We start from the raw sequence: 26,901 nt of genomic DNA on the forward strand, positions 1-26,901 counted from the left end.
ACTTTGTTTAATAATAAAAACTAATATTTAGGTAGCACTTTAAAGTTTGCAAAGAACTTTACAAATGTTATCTCAGCTGTTTCTTGTAACAACCCTGTGAGGTAGATGCTTTATTATCCCCATTTTACAAATAAGGAAACTGAGGTTGAAAGTTGTAGTTTTCCCCCAAATCACAGAGCATAAATTTTCTCTAAAGTTTTCAGATTACATAACTAAAAGTGTCTGAGGCAGGATTTGAAACTAGATCTTCCCAACCACAAGCCTAGCACTTTACTATCTCACACTGTATCTATTCTGTATCTATTTTATATATTTGTTCAGATGTTTCAGTTGTGTCTGACTACATGACCCCATTTGTTAGTTAGTTTGTTTGTTTTTGGTGAAGATATTGGAGTGGTTTGCCATCTCCTTTTGCAACTCATTTTACAGATGAGGAAATTGAAGCAAACAGTGTTAAGTGATGTGCCCAGGGTCACACAGCTAGGAAGTGTCTGAGGCCATATTTGAACTCAATATATATTTTATACAAATGCTTATGTAATAAGTACATTTTGTCTTTGCCTGAAAGACCGAAAAATCCCTGAGGATAGATATTGTTTTTGCTTTTTCCTTTGCTTTTGCTATTGCTTAGCAAAGTGTTTGGCATTTTGTAAATGTTTAATAAATTGGTTTTTGATTGATTGATCCTTGTTTTATACTAAACTATCAAAGGTAGAACCTTGGGCATATAGCTCAACCAACCTCAACTTCTATTTCCTCATGAAGATATCATCACACTTGATTCTCAGGGATTTTGCTATGATTAATTATGAATATGGATATGACAATGCTTTATAAACACTAACCCTCAATAACCAAGTATAAAGTGTTATTCACAAACTAAATAACAGTGAAATTTACCCTCCCTTCAAATCACCTCATTCTCTAAAGTTTCCTCTAATCCCTTTCCCACTTCTGCTTTTCTTTGGTATTTTTCATCTACCCCTCCAACCTTGCTTCAGACTAGATAATCAAAATTATCCCCCACTCTAAAGCTCTTCTCCCTTCCAGTGATGTCACCTAGTCCTCTACACTCCAAAAAAGGAGTATAGCTCCTAGATGTTCAAAACCTTCAACCCCATATCTCTCCCTCTCCCCCCAACAAAGGAAATTTACTTACTGTAATGAGACAGCTTTCCTCCTGACTTTGCTCATGTAATAAGCAATTCAGTGTTTACTAGACACTTGGGGGGGTGACAGTGATGTACATGACAAAAGATATGGGCCATAAAGGAGCGGACAATCTATTTTAGGAAGCAGGACCTACAGGCATGCAAAGAAAACTTAACTATACAAAGCTATATATGCTTACTTCCTCATCTGAAAAATAAAGGGATTGGACTAAATGATCTCCTGAGTCCTTTCCAGCTTTGCCATTCTATAAATCTTACATATGTGATATAGACAGTAAAGGAAGCAAGAAGGAAGGAAGAGAGGGAAAGAAGGGGAGAGGAGGGGAGAGAGAGGAGACAGACACACAGAGAGACAGACAGAGGGGAGAGAGACAGAGACAGAGATAGAGAGAGGGGAGAGAGACAGAGACAGAGAAAGGAGGGACAGAGACACACACACAAAGACAGGGAGAAACAGACAGAGAGACAGACAGATAGACACACACACAGAGACAGAGAGACAGAGACAAGCAGAGACTGTCAGGAACAGAGAAAAAGACAGAGATAGACTGAGACAGAGACAGAGATAGACAAGAGAGCTGTTGGTGGCTGATGTGGTTAGGGAAGGCTTCAAGGTGGGACCTGAGCTGACATTCTGAAGAAGGTTAGGGCCCAGATAGGTTGATGGAGCTAGAAAGAGCACTGGATTTGGAATTAGAAGAACTGGGTTCAAATCCCAGCTTTGCCATGGTCACTATGTGACCCTGGACGAGCCACATAGCCCCTCATCCATAAGAAGAGGTTAGACTGGGTGGCATTTAAAATCCCTTCTGATTTCAAAATCTTATGATGCCTGGAAAGGGAAGGATGTAGATCTGTTAAATAGGCATAAATGAGAGGAACAGAAAATTTGGTAAACTTTAATGACACAGAAGCAAACTCTCTATTGGTTATGTTTTCCCATGCTTGTCAAGCTCTAGAAATCTAAGGCAGTGAGTGAACTCCTTTTGTGTGATGGGGCTCGTTGCTGACTAACAGAATCCATGGCAGCTAATTAGCCAAGCATCTCCTCAGCAGCAGAGGAAGGCTGTTTTTCCCAGGTCTGATAGCACTTATTTGTTCTGTCACAATCCCAGGGGGTTGTTTGCCTCTCTCCCTTTCCCTGACCTCCCTTTATCAACAGATTTGTACTTTAACGGGGAGTTGGAAGGTTTCACAGCTGGTGTTTTTTCCTATTGTAACCAATTTCCCCAGACCCTAGCCGGGTGGTGTCTTCTTGGCTGCTAGAAATGCATGGCAAAAACTCAAAATCAGGGTGGGTCACACATGCCCACTCAACCAAAATAGTTAAAAGAGGGAACAGGAATTGATTCTGGATTAATTAACATGTATTCACAATATGCCAGTGACTGAAATTGGGTTTACAGCAAACAGGAAGGCTATAAGATTTCTTTATGAGTCCAAGTTTTCTCTCTAAATAGGGAGATAAAATAATTATTACATGCCACAATAGATTAGAAGTCAGAAGACCAAGGTTCAAATTCTAGCTTCGTTGTTTACCACCTTGGACAAGTCACTGAATCTCTCTGAGTCTTACTTTCCTCATTTAGATGTCTGTGGCAGAGTTATTCAGGGTAGTCCCTTATCACAATAAGGAGTTGTTTAAAAAATAATAATTTTTTCTCAACTACATGTATTTAATACATTTTTTGAGTTTCAAATTTCATCCCTACCCTCACATTGAGAAGGCAAACAATGTGATATAGATTGTACATGTGCAGTCACGCAAAACATGTTTTCATATTAGCCAAGGCTCAAAATAAACATATACTCCCCCTCCTCCACCAAAAAAAAAAACCAACCAAGAAAAATGAAGAAAGTAAAGAAACATGGTTTGATTTGTATTCAGACTCTATCAGTTCTTTCTTTGGAGGTGGATAGCATTTTTCATTATAAATCCTTCAGAATTATCATGGATCATTGTATTGTGACTACTAATATTTTTGTTACTGAGAACAATGTTCTCCTGGTTTTGCTTATTTTGCTTTGTATCAGCTCAAATAATTAGTCAGGTTTTTCTGAAAGCGTCCTGCTCATCATTTCTTATTGCACAGTAGTATTCTGTCTTAATCATATACCATAATGTATTTAACCATTTCCTGTTGATAGGCATCCCCTCAATTTCCAATTCTTTGCCACCACAAAAAGAACTACTATAAATATTTTGTTACATGTAGGTCCTTTTCTTTTTTCTTTGATCTTTTTGGAATATAGATCTAGTATTGATATTGTTGGGTCAAAGGGTATGCACAATTTTATAGTCTTTGGCCGTAGTCCCAAATTACTTGCCAGAATGGTTGGATCATTTCACAATCCCATCAATAGTAAATTAGTGTCCCAATTTTTCCACACCCCCTCCAACATTTATCATTTTCCCCTTCTGTCATATTAGCCAATGTGATAGGTGTGAGGTACCTCAGAGTTGTTTTAATTTGCATTTCTCTAATCAATAGTGATTTAGAGAATTTGCATTTCTCTAATCAATAGTGATTTAGAGCATTTTTTCATCATATGACTAAAGATAGCTTTGATTTCTTCTCCTGAAAACTGCCCATCATATCATTTGACCATTTATCAATTGGGGAATGACTCACATTTTTGTACATTTAACTCAGTCTTTCTATATTTGAGAAATGAGACCTTTTTCAGAGAAAGTTCCTGTAATTTTTTCCCTTACTTTCCTGCTTTTGTTCTAATCTTGGCTGCATTACTTTTATTTGTGAAAAACCTTTTAAAATTTAATGTAATTGCCATTTTACATCTTAAAATTCTCTTGTTTATTCATCTTATAATTTCTTGTTTGGTCATACATTTTCCCCTTATCCATAGATCTGACAGGCAAAATATTCTATGCTCCCTTAATTTGTTTATGATATCACCCTTTATATATAAATCATGTACCCATTTTGACCTTGTTAATAGCTTATTTAATTTCTTTTTCTAAGACAGGTTATTTAAATATTCTATTTCCTCTTCTGTTAAGCTGGGCAATTTATATTTTTGTAACTATTCATCTATTTTACTTAGAGAGTTAGATTTATTAACATATAATTGGGCAAAAAAGCTCCTAATAATTACTTTAATTTCCTTTTCACTGGTGGTGAATACACCTTTTCATTTTTGTTATTGGTAAGTTAGTTTTCTTCTTTCTTTTAAAAAGCATCAAATTAACCAATGGTTTATCTATTTTATTGTTTTTCCCCATAAAGCAGTTTCTAGTTTTATTTATTAGTTCAATGGTTTTCTTACTTTCATTATTTATTTCATTATTTATTTCATTATTAATATCTCCTTTGATTTTCAGGATTTCCAGTTTAGTATTTAATTGAGGATTTTTAGTTTGTTCTTTTTCTAGTTTTTTAGTTGCATACCCATTTCATTGATTTGCTCTTTTTCTTACTGATATAAACATTTAAAGATATAAATTTCTTCTCAATACTGCTTTGACTGCATCTCATAAATTTTAGTATGTTGCCTCACTGGTGTCATTCTCTCTAATGTAATTATTTATGATTTCTATGATTTGTTCTTTCACCCACTTATTCTTTAGAATTAGGCTATTTAGTTTCCAATTAATTTTTAATCTATGTTTCCAAGTCCATTTATTGAATGTAATATTTATTGTATTTTGATCTGTAAAGTATGCATTTCGTGTTTCTGCTTCTTTGCATTTGGTTGTGAGGTTTTTATGCCCTTATAAATGGTTTGTGTTTGTGAAGGTGCTATATATAGCCATATAGATGAAATTCAGTTTTCTCCAGAGATCTATCATATCTAACTTCTCTAAAATTCTATTCATCTCCTTAACTTTTTTCTTGTTTATTTTTTTGGCTAGATTTATCTAGTTCTGAGAAAGGAGAGTTGAAGTCTTCCATTAGTCTAGTTTTATTTTCTAATTCCCCCTTTAACTAATTTAACTTCTCTTTTAAGAATTTAGATGCATTGTATGGAATACATTATATAAGAATTTGGATCCATTTGATGCAGATATGTTTAGTATTGATATTGCTTCATTGTGTATGGTACCATTTTAACAAAATGTAGCATCCTTACTTATCTCTTTTTAATTAGATCTATTTTTGCTTTTGCTTTGTCTGAGATCATGGTTTCTGTTCTTGTTGTTTAGTTGTTTCAGTCATGTCTTACTCTTCATGGCCACATTTAGATTTTTCTTAGTAAAGATATTAGAATGGTTTGCCATTTCCTTCTCCAGCTCATTTTACAGATGAGGAAGCTAAGGCAAATAAGATTAAGAGACTTGCCCAGGGTCATACAGCTAGTAAGTCTGTGAGGCTGGATTTGAATTCAGGTCTTCTTGACTCCAGGCTTGGTACTCTATCCTCTGTATCACCTACCTGCAGTGATTTCTACCTGTCTCTTTTTTAAAACTGCAGCTGAAGCATAACAGATTCTGCCCATCCCTTTTTTTTTTATTCTGTGTGTCTCTGTTTAAGTATGCTTCTTGTAAAAACATATTGTTAAATTCTTTAAAAAAAAATCCCTTCTACTATTGGCTTTTGTTTTATACAAGAGTTCATTCCATTCACACTCACAGTTATGATTGCTAGCTGTGTATTCCTTCTATCTTATTTTCTCCCATTTATCATTCTCTTTTTATTCTCCTGTTTTGCTTTTGACCACTGCCTCCCTTAACCTGCCCTCCCTTCTATCAGCTTCCTCCTTCCCATCCTACTTCCCTAGAGTAAGGTAGATTTCTACATCTAACTCAGTGGTCTTTAAGTCAATTCCCATGAGGGTAAGGTTCAAATGTTGCATGCCACTCCCTCCCCCCATCTTCCCCTCCACTGTAAAAGCTCTTCCTTTCATGCCTTTTTATGAGATAGTTTTCCCTATTCACCCTCTCCTTTTCCTCTTCTCCCAGTGCATCTCTCTTTCTCACCCCCTTAATTTTATTTTTTTGAAATAATCCTATTATAACCAACTCAATCCATTGCCCTTTGTCTATATACTCCTAACTGCCCTAATGATGATAAAGTTCCTAGGTGTTATATGTATCATTTCCTCATAAGAATGTAAGTAATTTTAACCTTATTGAATCTCTTATGGTTTCTCTTTCATGTTTACCTTTCTATACTTCCCTTAAATTTTGCATTTGAAAGTTACATTTTCTATTCAGCCCTGGTTTTTTCACTAGGAATGCTTGAAAGTCCTTTATTTCCTTAAATATCCATTCCCCCACAAAGGATTTTACTCAGTTTTACTGGGTAGATGATTCTTGATTGTAATCCTAGCTCCTCTGCCCTCTATAATATCATATTCCAAGCACTCTGATCCTTTGATGTAGAAGTTGCTAGATCTTGTGTTATCCTGGCTGTGGTTCCATGATATTTGAAAACTGGGAAGGGAAGAGCCTCAGGGTTGCTGGCCAAAAGAGAAACAGTTACTATTTATGTTCACTCTGAGCTGGGAGAACCCCCAAAATAGCCATTAAGTGATGCCTGGGCAGGGACCTATTGTTGCCCAATCTATGAGCTTCAGAGTGAATTGGATTTAAGGCTTGGTCTTTGAGAAAGAAATCTAGCCAGTAAACCCCAAGGTAAATAGGTAGCTTTCAGCCATCAAAATTTACCTTCCTTTGGGCACAAAATCCTCAGATAAGGGGAGAAGAGACGAAAGGAAAGGAGAGGAGAGGAGAGGTGAGGAGAGGAGGAGCTAAGGTATCCATCTGGAACTGGTCAATTGCCATTCAGGCAGCTTGGATTAGTCACAGGTTGTGTTTGTCCTTTGCTCTTGAAGAATACTGTAACATCAGGGAGATGATAACGTGACTTATAGTTTATGTTGATTTGAATGAGGGAGGGCTGTGCAAGATCACCAGCCTCACTTTCTTCTCCAGAGCCTGTAATTCCCTTCTTACCATTTATCTAATCCCCTTACACTCTTGGGGCTAAGAGCTCCAAAACCTGCCACTTCCACTGCCACTGATGCAGCCATCTCCTAGATCTGCTGCTGGCTTGTCAGATCCTGAGCCCTTACCACTACCCAGTGAGACAGACCTTTTCCATCTATCTCCTAAGTTGTCTTGGGCTGGAAAATTGTTTTGCTCTGGCCTTTTGTTGGTTCTTCCAATTGAGAATTTGATTTGAGGTGTTATTTTAACATTGTTTGGAGGGAAATTTTGGAGAGTTCGGGTGAGTTCCTGCCTTTATTCCACCATCTTGGTTCTATCTCTAAATTAAGGAGTTCTTAAAATAATATTGTGAGATTGTAAGGAGTACACTATTGTTTGAGGGCTGTTGACAGGACACAGGAAATGCCTAGTATTTGTTGGATTGAAGAGCAAAAACCTGCACAGCTATGTGGTGCAGTAGATTGAGTGCTGGGCCTAGAGTCAGGAAGACACATTTTCTAGAGTTTAAATTTGACCTCAGACACTTAATAGCTTTGTCCCTGGACAAGTCACTTAACCCTGTTTGCCCAAGTTTCTTATCTATAAAATGTACTGTAGAAGGAAATGGCAAACCACTTCAGTATCTTTGCCAAGAAAACTCCAAATAATCTCACTCCAGACATGATTGAAAAACAATGAAAATCTCTACTTATGGCTTACAAAAGTTTATTTAAAAAAACAGTTTATAAAAGCTAGTTCGATTCTCTGGGGCTCTGGTTTTTGAGAATTTGATCTTCAACTTAAACCTTTTCCCCAAAGTACAGGGGCCAGGGGCTCAATTAATTTCTTTCCTCTCTTTCTGTCCAACCTGGAGCAGAAAGGTGATTTATGCAGGAGCACCTGGAAGTGGAAGACATTTGCTTGAACAAAACCTGAGAAGAGAATTCAAGGACACTAATCCAGAACCCCAGCCTCCTTTGTATAGGAGGGGGATTTTGAGTTCTTTTTACACAATGATGCTGGAATTTTGCCTTTTAACATGGAAAGGAGACTTCCTGTGTAGCATACTCTTTAAGAGTTACCTTGTGGGGGAACTCCAAGTTCAAGTGTTCCTGATTTTAAGAGTTTGGATACTCAACTTCTAGAGGGAGATTTCCTAATGCATCCTGCTCCTTAAAGGAAGATATCATTCTAAAATGCTTTCTGCACATCCTGTTTGGAAAGCAAAGCCTGGACTAAGCACAGGTCCAATGTGAATAGTATTTGCTGTTCAGCAAGCTCCAAAGGTGTTTGCTTTTTGTGGGGAGTCTAAACCACAGGGTGGTATGATGAGTCTTGGAATCCTTTGAAGTACTGAGGGAAAGAAGGACTCACTGGAATTACAGAATATTGACCCAAAAGCAAACTCAAGTTCAGTACCCTTGGAGGGTGTGAAGTAGGAAAGACTGATGGATTATTTGAATAAATTTTTCTTTTGTATTTGATCATAGACTCCAGTGACTGCTTGGAGTCCTATACATGTGAGTTAAGATAAAGACTGCCCTATACTTAAAAGCATATTTTTTATTAGACACCTTGCAAAATTTAGAGATCTTCCCATTCACATTTGAAACACCCTAGACATGAGTTATATATACCTGACTTTTTAAAAAAACCATCTCATTGCATTTTTACTGGGGATAGGAACAGGGAGCCAGAGAGAGATTGAATCTTTGGTATCAACCCACCAGGATCAGATCCTGTCTGTGTGATTCCTGAGTCCTTGGGGAATCCTGGCTTATAGGTTATGTGTAAAATAAAGGTATTGATCTAGATGTCTTCTGAGGTGCTTCCCAACATTAAATATGTGGTCCTATGATCCAGTTCATGGAGTAGATTGAAGGTTGCTTTTGACATGGCAGTGAATTTTCATTCACAATCATTCAATCACAATAGAGAATTGTACCTGGAGTCAGGAAGACCTGAGTTCAAATATGTCTCAGACACTTAATAGCTATGTGACTCTGAGCAAATTACTTAATCTCTGTTTGTCTGAGTTTCCCGGCACATAGTCAGTATTTAATAAAGATTGTTTCCTTCCTTTGTTTCACCAGGAAAAAAGAGCCCATTTATACATCTTGCTGTCTGCCTTGCCACTGTTTCCCTTCCTTCCACCTGTGACAGCCAGACTCCAGACCTGACCTTCAGAGACTACATCTCCTTGTCCCATTGATCTACTTGGCTTTAGATCTCCAGCTTGGGATTGAATATTCTGATTGATAAGCGAGTTAGTACAGACTCACCTAACTCCCTATATTTAGCCAGCTTTACGTGCCATGCAGTCATCCACCAGAAAACCAGGGCCTGCCCTAGGTTCTTGCTATCCACCCTTCCTCATGTCAAGGCCCCTCAGTGTTTTATATCTCTTATTTTGGGAAAAGTAAAATATCAATACTGCCATTGCTATTAGAAAGGGTGTAACAACGGATTGCTCTATGGCCCTATTAATAATTCCTGTGGTTCCTCAGACCAATACTCTTTCCCCTTTCCTGTCTCTTCTTCCTATAATGCAATCCCTGTGAGGCCAGGGCCGATCACCTCATTTTTGCATAGTGCAATGCCTGGTGTATTTTAGGTACATGCTAGTACTTTCTCATATGTTCATTTGAGGAAAAACTATTTAAGTACTCATGTGAAATGACATCTTGTATTAAATGTTGGAGTAGATAGAAATGAAGAACAGTGCTTAGCATGTAATAGGTATCCAATAAATACTTGTTGATTGATTGCAGGATAAGGGAGCCATGCTACCATAAAAGAAAAACTAAATTCATTCCATCCACCAAAGTAGGATGATGCAAGAAACTGGATCTCAAACATTTTCTTTTTTAATATATCATGGTCTCCTCTTTTTTCTTTCTGGGAAGTGAAACCTCAGCAGTCCCCCAAGCTTTCTTTGTTGTCTGGATTATGAAGTTACTTTTCCTCAGCAGGTATTTTGGAATTACATTGGATTTGGCTAATCCTATGTCTGTTGCCCTGGGCTTTTTAACCAGCAAACAAACACCCTCTGTCATGGATGTTCACGCTTCTCTCTTGTTGTTTTCCTTTCCATAACTTCCTGATAGCTGTTGCCCAAACCATCTTTTTTATGGTATTTAGAGCAAGAAATTTGTGCCCCCCTGACGAAATACAATAATTTTACTGAGTGGTATTTTGTGTGTGTGCATGTGCAGTGTGGTGTGGTGTGAGGTGTGTGTGTGTGCTGTGTGTGTCTGTGTAAAATTTATTATTCAGAATAGACTTCAAACTGGAAGGATTTGAAAGAGAAAAGGACTGCTATACTTTATGATTCTATGTGGGGAACCAGGAAAATATTTACAGCTTGCAAAAAGTTCACTATGTTCCAGTATATTAATATTTTTGGCCCTCAATCAACTTTTCAGTACAATTTTTCTCCTTGCTGTTGCTATATAAAACATTTCAACAACAATGGAGCCAACTGGCGCTTTTTTCGTTTATAAGCTTAAACAGTTTTCTTTCTTTTTTTCTTATTTCACTATTATTATTTTTTTGAACCAAAGAATGCTTTGTGCACTGAACTATTACCGTTAATGCGTCTTTTCCCACAGCATGGGATGATTATTATCTCTGAGACACAATGAACACCATGAAGACTTGAGCTAAATGTGCCAATTTGCAGGTACTGTTCTTGATAGCTCACTGACATGTGTGTGTTTCAGCCCAGGAAACTGAAAGTTCTAGTCTTCACCCCTTGATTTATTATAAAGCCTTTTCTCAGAGCCAAACACTTCTTTCCTTCACAGACAAATCATTTCCATGCCATACACCTACACTAACAATTAGCATCACTCCTTGGGTCTGAAGGAAAAAATCATTATCCCTCCTATAACTACCATAGAAATTCTCATTTAGGCCTAATTATCAATTAGGTCACCAATTAGAGGACTCTGAGTCCATGGCTGAGGCTCTACGGTGTCCTGTTTATTTAGCTCCTGCTGGTTTTCAGTTGTTCGGCTCTTTGGCCACAGGGGCTCCCCTGAAAGTACTGCATGCAAGGAAAAGGAGACTAGTGAAAATCAATGTCATTTGAATGCAAGGGAAACAAGCTACTTTCATTTCAAAGTGTGAATAATGCTTAGTAATCTTGATAATTTAAGGTCTTAAGTGCATAGAAACCTTTCTTTCAGCTCCATTACCAATCCAAGCAGAGCTAGTAGATGGTTATGGGGAAGATTGTTCCAATTCAATTTGCAATTAAGTCTTAATGTATTGGGAATGACTCTTTATTTTAGTACTGCATATACTTAGAGAAAAACAGTCTAAGGTATATTGTTTGGACTCTAAATTGTTTATAAGTCGCTTTAAGTAAAAAATATTGAACTTGAATAGGATCTTTGTATTTATATAATTCTTTGCTTCTTTTGAGCTAACTCAAGAAATTTCTGCTAATAAGATACTAGATAAGATTTCTGACCTTCTCCTGAAACGCTCTTTTAATGTCCCTTGCTTTCTGGTATGGAGGTGACCCTGGGTTCTTGAAAATTATACAGTAGAGTACAAGCTCTGATGGGTCCTCCCAACTGGAAAAGCTTTAGATAGAAACCTGACATGTATGAGCATGTTGACTAGGGACAAATCCAGATACATGTAGAGAGGCTATACATGTAGAGAGGTTAATTTGGAAGGTGTAGGGGGTGTGGGGGGGCAGGATAAGCACAGTCATTCATATAACCATTTGTCTAGTCCTGTTGGGATTGTAACCTGCGTCCATGGAGGGGGCACCTGCATTGATTCAAGGTCATTTAAAGTACTAAATTAAGGGGTTGGTAGTCTGAGAGGTGAAATGACTTTCTCTACGTTACATAGCAGAGCTTGTACTGCAGTATAGGCTTTGGCCCTAAGTCTAATGCTTTTTCTACCACAGCACACTTCCTCTAAAGTTTGGTAATTTCTTATTTTCTATCAAGAGTTGCTTTAAGGGTAGTTGAACACAGTGAGAGGTTGAATACAGAGAGAGATGGCTAAGATCAAAAATAACTTAGCACACGCTTATTAAGTGCTTGCTGTGTTTCAGGTTTTGTGTTAAATTTTGGGAATGCAGATAAAAGCAGAAAAAAAGACAGTCCCTGCCCTCAAGAATTTTATATTCTGATGGGAAGACCACACACAAAAGGGAACTGAAAGAGGGAAGGGAAGGAACTGGGGGAAGGGTAGAAAAAGTAGTGTGAAGATGAGGGATGAAGTAGCTGTGCATTCTGGGGAATAAAGACATGGACATCCTCAAACTGGGAATTCTGAGAGGAACCAGTCAGTCAGAAGGAGAGGCTGCAGTACTGGGGAACACTTCCAACGTAAGAAATAGGCCAAGAGCAAAGCAAACTTCCAGAGGGAAGAGCTTTCTATGGCACGGTAGACAAAGTCTGCGGAGTTGTCAGTAGGGTAACCGGGAGAGGAGTAAAGACTGGAGGAAGAAGAATGATGGAGAGGGCATGGGGCACAACACTTTCTGTGTCTTCAAAAATAAATAGGTAAACAAACAAACAAACAAACAAACAAATAAATTTGAGTTTTTCAACATTCGCTTCCATAAGTTTTAAATTTTTTCACTTTCCCTCCTCTCCCCCTTCCCCAACAGAGCATGCAATCGGATGTGGGCTCTATGCATACATTTCCACTAAATACATTTTCACACTAGTTATGTTGCAAAGAAGAATTATAACAAGTGGGAGAAACCATGAGAAAGAAGACAAAACAAAACAAAACAGAACATAGTCTGCTTCACTCTGCATTCCAACTCCATAGTTCTTTCTGTGGATGTGGATGGCATTTACCATCCTGAGTCCTTTGGAATTGTTTTAGGTTCTTGCATTGCTGAGAAGGGCTAAGGGCATCAAAATCAGTCATCACATACTGTGACTATTTCTGCGAACAATGTTTTCTGGGTTCTGTTCATTTCACTCAGCCTCAGTTCATATAAGTCTTTCCTGGTTTTTCGGAAGTCCGACTGTTTGTCATTTCTTATTGCACAATAGTATTTCATTACATTCATATAACACACGTTGTTCAGCCATTCCCCAATTGATAGCATCCCCTCAATTTCCACTATTTGCCACCATAAAAAGCTGCTATAAATATTTTTGTACATGTGGTTCCTTTCCCCATTTTTATGATCTCTTCGGGATACAGCCCTAGAAGTGGCATTGTTGAGTCAAAGGGTATGCACATTTTTATAGTCCTTTAGGCATAGTTTCTGTGGTTTGTTTTTAAAAAATTTTAGGATGACAGGCTTCTTATTTAATACTGTTCCTCTTCATGAATTCTACATTCCACCCAAACTGGACAACTAACTGTCCTCAGATGTGATGCTCCATATTCTGCCTCCATGTATTAGAACAAACTGTCTTCTCTCCTCAGAATGCACTTCATCCTTGTCCTTTCCTCATAACATGTTTGTTTTACTTCATGACTCATGTGAAATCTTGTCCAATCTGTGAAGCCTTCCCTGATCTCTTAATTTTTCATGTCCTCTCTCTCCTTATTTTTCTCTTACTATACGTTTTTGTCATATATCACATCATATCAGGAAGACATAAGTTTCTTGAGAACAGAGAGATTTCAATTTTTTTGTTCTCAAGACCTAACACATTTCTTTGCATATAATTAGTACCCAATAAATGCTGGCTGACTGGAGTTGAGCTAGTTAGTAAAAATTTATTCAGTACCTTTTATGTGTCCAGGACAATACTAAACACTGGTAGATAGAAAGCTATGCAATGTGTAATATTCTTATTTCAAATTATAGACCAGTGAGAGTCTAGAAAATTCCTAGACAAATTCCTAGAATGTATTATTAAAGGGATAGCTGTAAACATTTAGAAAGGGAACAAAATGACAGAGCCAGCATTGGTTTATAAAGCATGAGTCATAGCAGATCAACTTTATTTCTCCTTTTGACAATTTATCAGAGTGGTAGAAAGAGAGAATGCGCCCTTTGACCCAGCAATATCACTACTAGGACTGTATCCCCAAGAGATCATAAAAATGGGAAAGGGCCCCACATGTACAAAAATATTTATAGCAGCACTCTTTGTAGTTGCCAAAAACTGGAAGTCAAGGGGATGCCCATCATTTGGGGAATGGCTGAATAAATTATGGTATATGAATGTAATGGAGTACTATTGTGCCATAAGAAATGATGAACAAGAAGACTTCAGACAGGCCTGGAAGGACTTATATGATCTGATGCTGAGTGAAAGGAGCAGAACCAGGAGAACTTTGTGCACAGCAACAACCACAGTGTGTGAGAGTTTTTTCTGGTAGACTTGGAATTTCGTAATAATGCAAGAACTTATTAAAAAAAAAATCCCAGTGGTGGTTTTCTAAGGCAAAATGCCTTCCACACTCAGAGAAAGAAATATGGAAGTCATTCGCAGAATGTAGCAGATCATGTTTGTGTGTATGTGTGTTTTTGTGTATCATGTTTTGATTTGTTATATGATTTCTTCCATTTATTTTAGTTTGACTACATAGCATGATCATAGTGAAAATGTACTCAATAGGAAAGTATATGTAGAACCTATACAGAATTATATGCGGTCATGGGGAGGGAGGGGGGTAGTGGGGGGTAGGTGGGGGCTGGGATAAAATCTTAATTTTATGGCAGTGATTATTAAACATTAAAAAATAATAATAATAAAATAAAATTTAAAAAAAAAGAGAATGCCACTGACATAGTATGCTTAGATTTCAACAAAACATTTAATAAAAGCATCCTTTTGGATCAGAAATTCTTAAGCAAGGGTCCATAAGCATGACTTTAAAAATATTTTGATAACTGTATCTCATTATAGTTAGTTTGTTTCATAATTCCATACGTATTATTTTACGCATTTAAAAACATCATTCTAAGAAGGGGTCCATCGGTTTCACCAGATGACCAAAGGGGTTTGTGACAAAAATGGTTTAGGACTATTGAGTTAGAGGGATTCAGAACTGTCTGAAGGACTGTATTCCTAACATGGTGATTAATGTGATAATATTAATGTGCAGGGAGATTCCTAGAAGAGTGGTTCATGTATCTGTCGTGACCCTATCCTATTCAATATTAATCAGTGCTTGGGATCAAGATAGATGATTTGGTTATAAAATGTTTAGATGACATGAAACTCGGAAGGGTGTAGGAATATCTAAAAGACTGGGCTCTAGAAAGATTTCAATAGGCTGAATCAATAGGTCAAATCTTTAAGAAAATTAGTAAGAGAAATATAAAGTGTTTTACTTCAGCTTGAAAAACTCCATCTCCAAGAATAGATGGAAGGATGTAACAAGGTAACAGTTTGTATGAAAAAGACCTGCAGTTTTTAGTGGATCCACAAGCTACACATGAACAAGCAGTCTGACATGGGAGCCAAAAAACCTAACGTGGTTTCAGGCTGCATGAATAGAAATGAAGAATTCTGGAAGGGGAATTCATGGTTCCACTTTACTCTGCCCTGGTCAGTCCACATTTGGAGTGTGGTATTTTGTTCTGAGGAACACATTTTAGGAATGTTGTTGACAAGTTAAAACACTTCTAGGAGCAAGGCAATCAGGATGGTTTAAAAAAAGAGGCAATAATATTATATCAATTGGAGGTAAGCTGAAGAACTGTGGATATTTAGCTTGGAGAAGAGAAGATTTAGTAGGAACATCGTACCTGTAATCAAGTATTTGAAGGTCTCTTATGGGGAGGAAGGATTCTATTTATTCTACTTCTCCCCAGAGGGCAGCGCCAGAATTAATAAGTGGAAGGTACAGTGATTTTAGCTTGCTATAAGGAATAGCTTCTTAACAATTAGAGTCTAGAAATCAGCCAGTCATTAAGCAGTTATGAAGCTCCTACTATGTTCCAAGCATGGTGCTAAGTGCTGGGGATGCAAAGAAAGGCAAAAAGTAGTTCCTCCCCTCCAGGAGCTCAGTTTAATGAGAAAGACACAATAAAAAAAATGTGAATATGAAGCATGATCTATACAGGACAAGGGATAAATTGGAGACAACAAATGGATAAGTTGGAGATAGTCAACAGAGGCAAGGCTCCACCATAAAGGAAGGGAGGAAACAAATATTTATTAACCACTCTGCTGTGGATGCAAAGAAAGGCAAAAGACAATCCCTGCTCTCAAGGAGCTCACAGTGCAATGGGGGAAACAATAAGCAAGGAGGTACAGGATAAACTAGAGCCAGTCGCAGGATAAACTGGAGATAAGCAAGAGAGGGGAGGCATTTTATTCAGGGGGAAGAAGAAAACAATCTTTTATTGAGTGCCAGCTATGAGCCAGGCACTGTGCAGGTTTACAAATATTATCTCATCTAATCCTGACAACAGCTCTGGGAAGTGGGTACTATTTTAAAATTCATTTTACATTTGGGGAAACTGATGAAGACAGAAGCTAAATGACTTGCCCAGCATCACCCAGCTTGAAAGTGTCTGAGTTTCGATTTGAACTCAGGTTTTCCTAACTCCAGGACCAGTGCTCTATCCGCTGCACTATCCAACTACCCTCGTTCAGGGAAGACTTCTTATAGAAGATGAGATTTTAGCTAGGACCTGAATGGAGCCAGGGAAGACAAGAGGTAGGAATGAGGAAGTAGAGTGTTTCAGGCATGGGGAACAGCCGATGAAAATGACCAGATTCTAGAGATGGCAGAGGTAGAACAGGTTAGATGATGAAGTAAGTATACTCCCATTCACTGGAGGTGCTCAAGCAGAGACTGGAAGGTTGCTTGTTAGGAGGTGGTGCAGAGGGGGGCATCTGGCCAGGTGAGGGTAAGACTACAGTTAGGTGGTGTGGTAGATAGAGTGCTGGGTCTGGAATCAGGAAGACTTGAGTTCAAATCCAGCCTCAGACATTTACTAGCTGTGTGACCCTGGGGAAGCCACTTAAACCTGTTTGCCTCAGTTTCCTCATCTGTAAAATGGGCCATAGAAGGAAATGGCAAACAATTTCAGTATCTTTGCCAAGAAAAGCTCAAATGGAGTTATGAAGAATCAGACATGACTGAAACACCTGAACAACAAGGTTAAGCTTGGGTCATTTCTGAGGTCATCTTCCAGTCCTCATATTCTAGTGAGTCTGTGGAATAACTCTAGAAATAAAGAGAGAACAGTCAGAACCACAGTGTGTGGTGCTGCAATTCTTAGCAGCTTGATTGTTTTTACATTCATCTTGCAGTGAAAACAAAGGTGTGAGTATTTTGAACTCCATGTATTGGAGCTGAGTTAGGATGTGTCTGGGAGTTGATCTCCTTTAGCATCTTGTGTCAAATGTCCTGGGAAGCCTTCCACTAAGGCTTTTCTTATTCCTTTTGCAGGTCACCTGACATGACATGGAATTTAAATGAAAACTTGGGGGTATTATGAAAACCAGGTGGGAGAGTCACCATCTTTCAGGAGGCAGCATAGACAGAGGAATGGATTCTGAGTCAGAAGACCTAGGTTTGAATCATGGCTCTTCCTCTTCCTGATTGGAAGACTGTGACCAGCTGGGTTTCCCTCTCTGAGCTTTAGTTTCTTCATCAATACAATGGGGTTGTAACCCGTGGACCTCTTATTACCTCATAAAGTTTTTATGGGAGGAGAATTCTTTTCTGAAATCCTATGGAAATGTAGGCTATTATTATTTGAGACATTTCAACTGGATCAACTTGTTGATGAATTTCAGAGGCTTGCTATAGTAACTCACATTTATGTACCTCTTTTTGTAAGGTTAGCAAATGACTTTCTTCTAATAGTCCCATGGAGAGTTAGTACAAATAATATTTTACATATTTAAATAATAATAGCTTGTCTATATAGTGCCTTAAAGTCTGTAAAAACGCTTCGAAAACATCACTGCAACAACTCTATGAAGTAAGTGCTATTATATTCCCATTTTACCCATGACAGATAAATGGTTAGGTGACTTGCCAGGGTAGCACAGCTAGTAAGTGTCTCAGACCAGACTTGAACTCATTCTTCCTGACTCCAAGTTCAGAACATTATGTACTGTGCCACCCTCAAAAGGAGGAAACTGAGGCTCAAATGGTTGTGACTTACTGAAGATCACACAGCTAGTGAGTGTCAGAACCATAATTCAAACCCTGGTTTATGAAATCCATGTCTACTACTCTTTTGACTACACCACACTGCCCCTCCAGGTATATACTGGGGCTTTATGCCAGGAATTAGTTGAAGGAGACCATTTTACCCTAAAATACACAAGAAGATGAATTTGCCCTCCACCCCAACCCAATTTTCATCGAAGGGAATATAAAAATCATGCTTATTTTCTCAGACTAAGTTTTCCAACTTGATTTCACTTTAATGAGCCTATGAAAATGTTCTTGCATGCCTAACATTGTGTAAGATTTTCTATAAAATGGCCCCAAATGGTCACTAATGCCCCCTTTGCCTTCTTCGCCACCACATCTGTCAGTCTTTCTGTGTCGAGTTTCTGTTGTATTCCTGCAACCTTCTCTTTGCTCTTTGTAATGCAACAAAAGCTCGAAAAAGGTACCAGAGTTAGAACGAAAACCAGAGTAAGGTCAAGAGAAAACAACAACATGAGGAGGGGGAGGGGGAGGATCGGAATGCATAAGGGAGCATCAATAATTCAGGCACACAACGTGTCTCTAACACAGCTGTGGTCATAATGGCATGCCTCATTGCACAGAACAGTGAGTCACAGACGGTCATCTCAGCCACCAGGGGCTCTCAGGAAAAGCGGAGGAAAGGTTTACCAAAAAAGATGGAGGATTCTGCTTCCTACACTTTCCTTTGGATGGGAATTTTAGCTATTTGCCTAGTGTCCAATATTTATTGAATGACCACTTTGTGCAAGCATTATAGAGAGGATAAAGAAAGCTGGTTTTGAATCTGGGAAGACCTGGGTTCCGGTACTACCTCCTATACATCCTGGCTGTGTGACTGGGGACATGACTTGATGACTTCCTTTGGTAGAGGAAGTTTCTCAGTGGAAGCTTCATCTTCCAGTGAAATCACAGGTCCTTGTCACCAATTATGATACTCAGTGGTAGATATAGGAAAGCAATGGAGATGTATAAAACACCAACCCAACTCTTGGGAGACTCCCAGTCTGGTTTGGAAAATAAGACTATGTAGTGATAGAAGGCAGAGAGCTCTGGATTTGGAGATGGGAAGGCTTGGCTTAGAATCCCATCTCAGATACTTATAGCTGTATGACTTAGATACTTGCTAGCTATGTGACCCTAGAAAAGCAAAGTGTGTGTGTGTGTGTGTGTGTGTGTGTGTGTGTGTGTGTGTGTGAGAGAGAGAGAAAGAGAGAGAGAGAGAGAGAGAGAGAGAGAGAGAGAGAGAGAGAGAGAGAGAGAGAGACTAAGCATTGATATAACGATTATTATGTGCCAACCACTGTACAATATGAACTCTTTTGATCCTCACAGCAATCCTGGGAGGTCAGTGCTATTATTATTTCCATTTTATAGTTGAAGAAACAGAGGCAAATGAAGCTGAATGACTTGCTCAGTCACACAGCAGTATCTTAGGTAGGTCTTCCTGACTCTGGGCCTGTGGATTCATCCTATGGGATTCAGTTTCCTAGATCTAGTAAACGAAAGGCTTCTGAGGACCCTTCCAGGTCCTATTATCAACATACATGAAAAGTAAAAACAAGCAGTATGGTACAGGCAGCATGTCCAAAGGCCAAATGAGTAGTCATATAGAATGTGCTACAGGACTTGAGGGAAGGGAGGGATCATCAAGGGACTGCCAAAGGCTCAGGGGTGAGGAAGAAGGGTATTCCATGGAAGAAGTGGATCTTGAAAATTTGACCAGGACTTAGGATGGGCAAGAATCTCAGAATTCATATAATCAACATCCTCATTTTACAGATAAGCAAAGTGAGGGTAGAGTCACTCTTCCAAATCCATACAGGCAGTGACAGAGCCAGGTTTCAAATCCATTTCATCTGACTTCCAATCTGGTGTGATTGCCACTATGTTTTGCTGTTGACAGTGGATTGAAGGGGTGGAGGGAGGATGTTTCAACATTACATGCTGGAGGAAATCTCATGAACAAAGTGTCAGAAGCAGAAATATACATGCTATGCTTGGAGGACAGTAAGACCAGCCCCAGTGGAGTAAAGATTTGCCTTTAGAGAATAACGGGAATTAAGACTAGAGAGTTGGTCATTTTAAATTTAAATTTCAGGTTATGATGTTTGGATATTAATCCTATAGGCAATGAGGAGATGTATAGAGTGAGGTATAAAAGTGATGGTGTTAGGAAGATTTCTTTGGTAGCTGGAGTAAAAGCAAGGACTCAGGCATACACAGGACGACCTGCTGTATGGGTTCTTAGATCTGCTTTTCTAAAAGAAAATTATCTTTTGAGGGGTCAACAATCACTTTAATTGAGCACATTTATCATTCATTTAGTTCAGGTGAAAAAGTCAACATCCTGAACTTCAGAGAAAATATAAAGAAATAATAATCAATAAACAGGGCTTTCAGCTGTCTGATTGTAAGCAATACATACACCACAGATCAACAGGCAGATCCAACTGTCTAACCATTATATACACACATAGTTACCAGAGAGAGAAGCGCTAACACCTGGGTTTTTTAAATTAATTAATTTATTTAACTTTTAACATTCATTTTCACAAAATTTTGGGTTCCAAATTTTCTCCCCATTTGTCCCCTCCCCCACCCCAAAACACCAAACATTCTAATTGCCCCTATCACCAATCTGCCCTCTCTTCTATCATCCCTCCCTTCCCTTGTCCCCATCTCCTCTTTTGTTGCGTAGGGCCAGATAACTTTCTATACCCCATTACCTGTATTTCTTATTTCCTAGTTGTATGCAAGAACAACACTCAACAATTGTTCCTAAAACTTTGAGTTCCAACTTCTCTTCATCCCTCCCTCCCCACCCATTCCCTTTGGAAGGCAGGCAATTCAATATAGGCCATATCTGTGTAGTTTTGCAAATGACTTCCATAATAGTCACGTTGTGTAAGACTATATTTCCCTCCATCCTATCCTGCCCCACATTGCTTCTATTTTCTCTTTTGACCCTGTCCCTCCCCAAGAGTGTTGACATCAAATTGCTCCCTCCTCCCATTGCCCTCCCTTCCCTCATCCCCCCCACCCTGCTTATCCCCTTCTCCCCAACTTTCCTGTATTGTAAGATAGTTTTTCATACCAAAATGAGTGTGCATTTTATTCCTTCCTTTAGTAGAATGTGATGAGAGTAAATTTCATGCTTTTCTCTCACCTCCCCTCTTTTTCCCTCCACTAAAAAGTCTTATGCTTGCCTCTTTTATGAGAGATAATTTGCCCCATTCCATTTCTCCCTTTCTCCTCCTAATATATTTCTCTCTCACTGCTTAATTTCATTTTTTAAAGATATGATCCCATCCTATTCAATTCACTCTGTGCTGTGTGTGTGTGTGTGTGTGTGTGTGTGTGTGTGTAATCCTACCCACTACCCATATACTGAAAAGTTTCAAGAGTTACAAATATTGTCTTTCCATGTAGGAGTGTAAACAGTTCAACTTTAGTCCCTTATGACTTCTCTTTGCTGTTTACCTTTTCATGTTTCCCTTCATTCTTGTGTTTGAAAGTCAAATTTTCTTTTCAGCTCTGGTCTTTTCATCAAGAATGCTTGAAAGTCTTCGATTTCATTGAAAGACCATTTTTTCCCCTGAAGTATTATACTCAGTTTTGCTAGGTAGGTGATTCTTGGTTTTAGTCCTAGTTCCTTTGACTTCTGGAATACGATATTCCACGCCCTCCGATCCCTTAATGTAGAAGCTGCTAGATCTTGTGTTATCCTGATTGTATTTCCACCATACTTGAATTGTTTCTTTCTAGCTGCTTGCAATATTTTCTCCTTGACCAGGGAACTCTGGAATTTGGCCACAATGTTCCTAGGAGTTTCACTTTTTGGATCTCTTTCAGGAGGTGATTGGTGGATTCCTTGAATACTTATTTTGCCCTCTGGTTCTAGAATCTCAGGGCAGTTTTCCTTGATAATTTCATGAAAGATGATGTCTAGGCTCTTTTTTTGATCATGGCTTTCAGGTAGTCCCATAATTTTTAAATTGTCTCTCCTGGATCTATTTTCCAGATCAGTTGTTTTTCCCATGAGATATTTCACATTATCTTCCATTTTTTCATTCTTTTGGTTTTGTTTTGTGATTTCTTGGTTTCTCATAAAGTCATTAGCCTCCATCTGTTCCATTCTAATTTTGAAAGAGCTATTTTCTTCAGTGAGCTTTTGAACCTCCTTTTCCATTTGGCTAATTCTGCTTTTTAAAGCATTCTTCTCATTGGCTTTTTGGACCTCTTTTGCCAATTGAGTTAGCCTATTTTTCAAGGTGTTATTTTCTTCAGCATTTTTTTGGGTCTCCTTTAGCAAGGTGTTGACCTACTTTTCATGCTTTTCTTGCATCTCCCTCATTTCTCTTCCCAGTTTTTCCTCCACCTGTCTAACTTGATTTTCAAAATCCTTTTTGAGCTCTTCCATGGCCTGAGCCCATTGAATATTTATTTTGGATGTGTGGAATACAGAAGCCTTGAATTCTATGTCTTTCCCTGATGGTAAGCATTGTTCTTCCTCATCAGAAAGGAAGGGAGTAGATATCTGTTCACCAAGAAAGTAACCTTCTATGGTCTTATTTTTTTCCCTTTTCTGGGCATTTTCCCAGCCAGTGACTTGACTTCTGAGCTTCCTCTTCACACCCACTTTGCCTCCAGATCCACCCAGCCAGCGCTTGGGGTCTGAGATTCAAATGCTGCTCCCCAGCCTCAGGGCTTTGGGTGGGGGAGGGGCTGCTATTCAGTTTGAGATTAAGTTCTGCTGCTCAAGTGGGGGCAGGGCTCAGTTCCCTCAGGGGGTTTATGCGGAGCCTTTCAACTATGGATCGGAGCTCCTGCCTGCTTTGGGAGCCCTTGTCTGCTGCCGCCTCTGCTGCTGCCTCCCGAGGGGGCTTGAGTTATGGGGACACCCCACTCCCCTCCCAGCCACCCCAAAAGACTCTCACTCACTCCCGGCACCTATGGGTGGAGGGACCTGCGTGGCTGCTGGAGATTCTGTCCCTGAAGCCTGCTCAGGTCTGCTCCTCTCAGTACTGTGCAGCCAAGGCAGGGCTGGGCTCTGCTCCGGGTCTGGTGCATGATGGACCTTTGGTGTCTATTTTTCAGGGCTCTCTGGAACAGAAATCTCCTCTATTCCGTTGTTCTGTGGCTTCTGCTGCTCCAGAATTTGTTGGGAGTTCTTTACAGGTAATTTATGGGCTGTGGGTTTGGAGCTATCATATGTGTGTGTTTCTACTCCGCCATCTTGGCTCCTCCCCCCAACATCTGTGTTTTCAAAGTTGAGGGGCTCCTTGGTGGCTGCCCAGAGTCTCATCTGGCCAAACAAATACTTCCAGTGAGTAAGTCCCAAAGTAAAACCTCACCTCAGAGTACTTATACATTTTTCAGAGCCAGAGGGCGTCACAACCCTAGAGAACCAGTGCCTCTTTAGAAAATTAATAAAAGGTACTTGAGTCCTATTAATGGGTGGGGAAGATCTAATTAACATTACAGCTGAGTGATGGATGGTTTGGAGGTGGAAGAAATCAGACTCTGGAGATAGATCAATTAAGAGGCAATTGCAATAGACCAGGTGAGAGATAATGAGGGCTTGGGTTTGGGTGGGGATAGAGGTGCATATGTAGAAGGCATCATCACCTGACTGTGTTTTAAAATAGAGGAAAACATGAAGTATTAACAGGATGATAGGATCATGAAAGGATCTTAAAGATCATTTAATACAACTCTGTCTTTTTGCAGATGAAGAAACTGAGAACAGAGAGGTTAGCTTGACTTATTGAAGGCCCCACAGAAAGAAGGGCCAGAATTACAGCTGAAGCCCAACAACTCCAAATTCACTCTGCTTTCTTCCATACTGCTTGACTTTCCATTTGGAATACCATGTCAAAGACAGAACATAGACAATGTAGTTAAGAGCAAAGAATTTGACCCTAGGTGTGAAGTCCTAGTTGTTCAGTTCATTGTTCCTTCCTACAAGAGGCAGTGTGATTCAGTAAATCAAGCACTTAGAGTGGGCTTAGAAGGAGGAGGTGTGTGTTTAAATTCTGACTAATATATTAGTAGCTATGTGATCTCAGGCAAGTTATGTAACTTTTCAGAGCTCAAATTTCCTCTTCTGTACAATGACATTGATCATTTTACTTGTTACTTACCCCTTAGGGTTGTTGTGAAAAAGTGCTGTACAAACTTAAAACAATTTAAATATGAGCTTTCATTATGACTACTCGATTGACCTTGACTAAGTTACCACTTTCTTCATCAGTAAAATGCAGATATTGTGCAAGGTGATCTCCAATGACATCTTTAGCTTTGCCATATGATCTTGATGTTTCAGGCACAATAGATTTTGTCCAAATGAACAAAAGTTCCCAGCCCCTTCTTTTCATTATTATAGTTGGATTTCCTATGGAAAGAATTGTGGCTTCCAGTGGGGTCAAAGATAGCAAGTGGCTAATGAGCATGTTGCATTCCCTGAAATGTGGAATGAGTTTTGTCGGGCAAGGTGATGGGTCTCTCTGCAGTGGAAGTTTTCAATTGTTGATCACTTGTGGAGATGCAAGTTATATATGGATCATTCTCTCACAGGCTGCAAGCCTATGATGGTGTCTTGCAATAGTAGGCTTTTAATAAATGCTTATCATATTTAATTCAATTAGATTGATTACTATAAAGGCAATTTTTTGGACAATTGTGTATTGAGCTAGATATAGTCTTTGAACTTCCTTCACTGTCCAAGATTTTTTGAGCAAGTAGAGAAGACAGTGAAGGGAAATCATCTTTTTAAGAAAATTTGCTTTTACACAGAAACAATTCCCAACGAAAACCTAGAAAACTGCTACCACAAAGTACATCCCCTTGAAATAATTAAACAAAATTTCTGAATACTAAGATTATAACTTCTCATCCATATGATGTGGGCTAGTCACTTTCTCTCTTCCTGTCACATTTAAAAAATGTCAGGACTGGGCTAGATGACCTCTGAGGGCACCTTCCAGTTCTAAAGCTATAATCTTGCAATTTTATATAGTTTCTGACCTCCAGGAAGGAGATCATAGGCTACTTAGGGAGACACAACTAACGTATATAAAAAATATGAAGAACAATTGAATGACTTGCTCTGATAAAGCAAATATTGTAGGACTTTTTATAGCTACTCCCTCTTTTCCTCCCGTGGTACTCACTATTTTTCCTCCCAACTCCAAAAATCAGGTACACAGAGCTTTGAGCTATCTTTTCCTGTGGTAGTCAGGAGAATTGGAATTAAGTCCAGCTCTAATTGTTATTAGATTATTAGAGCTGAACTTAATTCCAATTCTCCTGACCTCTAGTCCAGTGCTTTTTCTACTAGGCTAGGCTGTTTCATTTACTAAAGACCCTAATTGTGTGACTAATAAAACAAAAGCCTTACTCAGGGCAAGCTCTGAGGTTCTTTCATCACAGGCTATGTAGTCCATTCAGATAGATTAGGGGAATGAACGCCTGGGGCTACATAAGAACACCTTCAGTGGTGCATGGCTTGTATTATAGACCTGGAATTGATCTGGTGTTCAGTGTTCAATCTCTCATTCCATCTTCTTTTCACATTATATCTCATATAGAATCTCATTGTCCAGCAACAATCAAAGATCAGATCCTTGATTTCCTGACAAGCTGTACCTTAATCAGAGGAGAACAAGGTACTCTTACATTTTCTGCTTTCATTAACTTTGTGCAATCAATCAGTCACATGTAAAGTACAAAGATCTCTCTTCATGGGAGAGACATACTTTATATGGTTTCTCCTATATAGAAAATTTTCACTTTCCTTTATCTTTTCTTTTTCTTATATGCAGTTCTGTTGTACTAGGATAATTGCTGTGGCCAGAAACTGGAGAGTTCTGTTTGGAAGCCTCACTCAGGCTACTTCATCTAATTAATCTTTATCTAATTAAATTAGATTAAATGCAAGATCCATTTCTTTACTATTCTTCCTTTCCCTTAGTGCTAAGGACACTTCTAGGAGATCTCTAAGGTCCCTTCTAGACTGAGGAATCTTTGAAAGATGATTTTTTTTGTACCCTCTCAAGGAAACAGCTCAGATTCCTAGTTATCTTAGAGTTAGTTGCAAAACCTTAATAATCTTGGTAAACCTAAAATACTGACTTCTTTTTTTAAAATTAAATTTTATTTTTTTAATATACAAAAATCTAACAACTCTTTTACCTCTACCTCCAACTAAGAAAGAAAGAAGAATAAATCCCCTATTATGAACATTCATAGCCAAGCAAAACAAATTCCCTCACTGACCATGTTCAAAAAAATATATCTCAGTTTGCATTCTGAATCTATTGCCTCTCTATCAGGAAGTAGTTAGCATGCTTCATCATAAGTCTTCTAGAATTATGGTGGGTCACTCCAATCAGAATTCTTATGTCTTTCAGAGTTGTTTGTTTTTATAATATTATTGCCATTCTATAAACCATTCTCCTGTTTCCTGGTTCTCCTGACTTCACTCTGCATCAGTCTGTACATGCCTTCCTAAATTTCTCTGAAATCAGCTAGTATTTACCCTGAAACCAGTCCGTTCATCATTTCTTATAGCATGGTAGTCTTCTATCACATTTAGATGATATGACTTATTCATCCACTCCCCATTTGATGGGCATCCTTTTTGTTTCCAGTTCTTTGCCACTGCAGTAAGAGCTACTTTTTATGTTTCTTTTGACTCCTGACTCTTACTTCAAAGTTCCTACGCCA

The 26,901-nt window shown here is 38.7% G+C and overlaps 1 long non-coding RNA gene across 1 annotated transcript in view; it reads left to right on the forward strand.

The window, feature by feature from the left end:
• LOC140519923 (uncharacterized) overlaps window positions 1–26,901 on the forward strand; it is a 39,928-nt gene that overhangs the window by 1,804 nt on the left and 11,223 nt on the right. The window contains exons 2-3 of the long non-coding RNA XR_011972323.1: window positions 23,272–23,352; window positions 25,764–25,841. This is a non-coding gene — a long non-coding RNA (uncharacterized lncRNA). The remainder of the gene's footprint in view (window positions 1–23,271; window positions 23,353–25,763; window positions 25,842–26,901) is intronic.

Source organism: Notamacropus eugenii, chromosome 1 (genome assembly GCF_028372415.1).
Source record: "Notamacropus eugenii isolate mMacEug1 chromosome 1, mMacEug1.pri_v2, whole genome shotgun sequence".
NCBI classification, from domain to species: Eukaryota; Metazoa; Chordata; class Mammalia; order Diprotodontia; family Macropodidae; genus Notamacropus; species Notamacropus eugenii.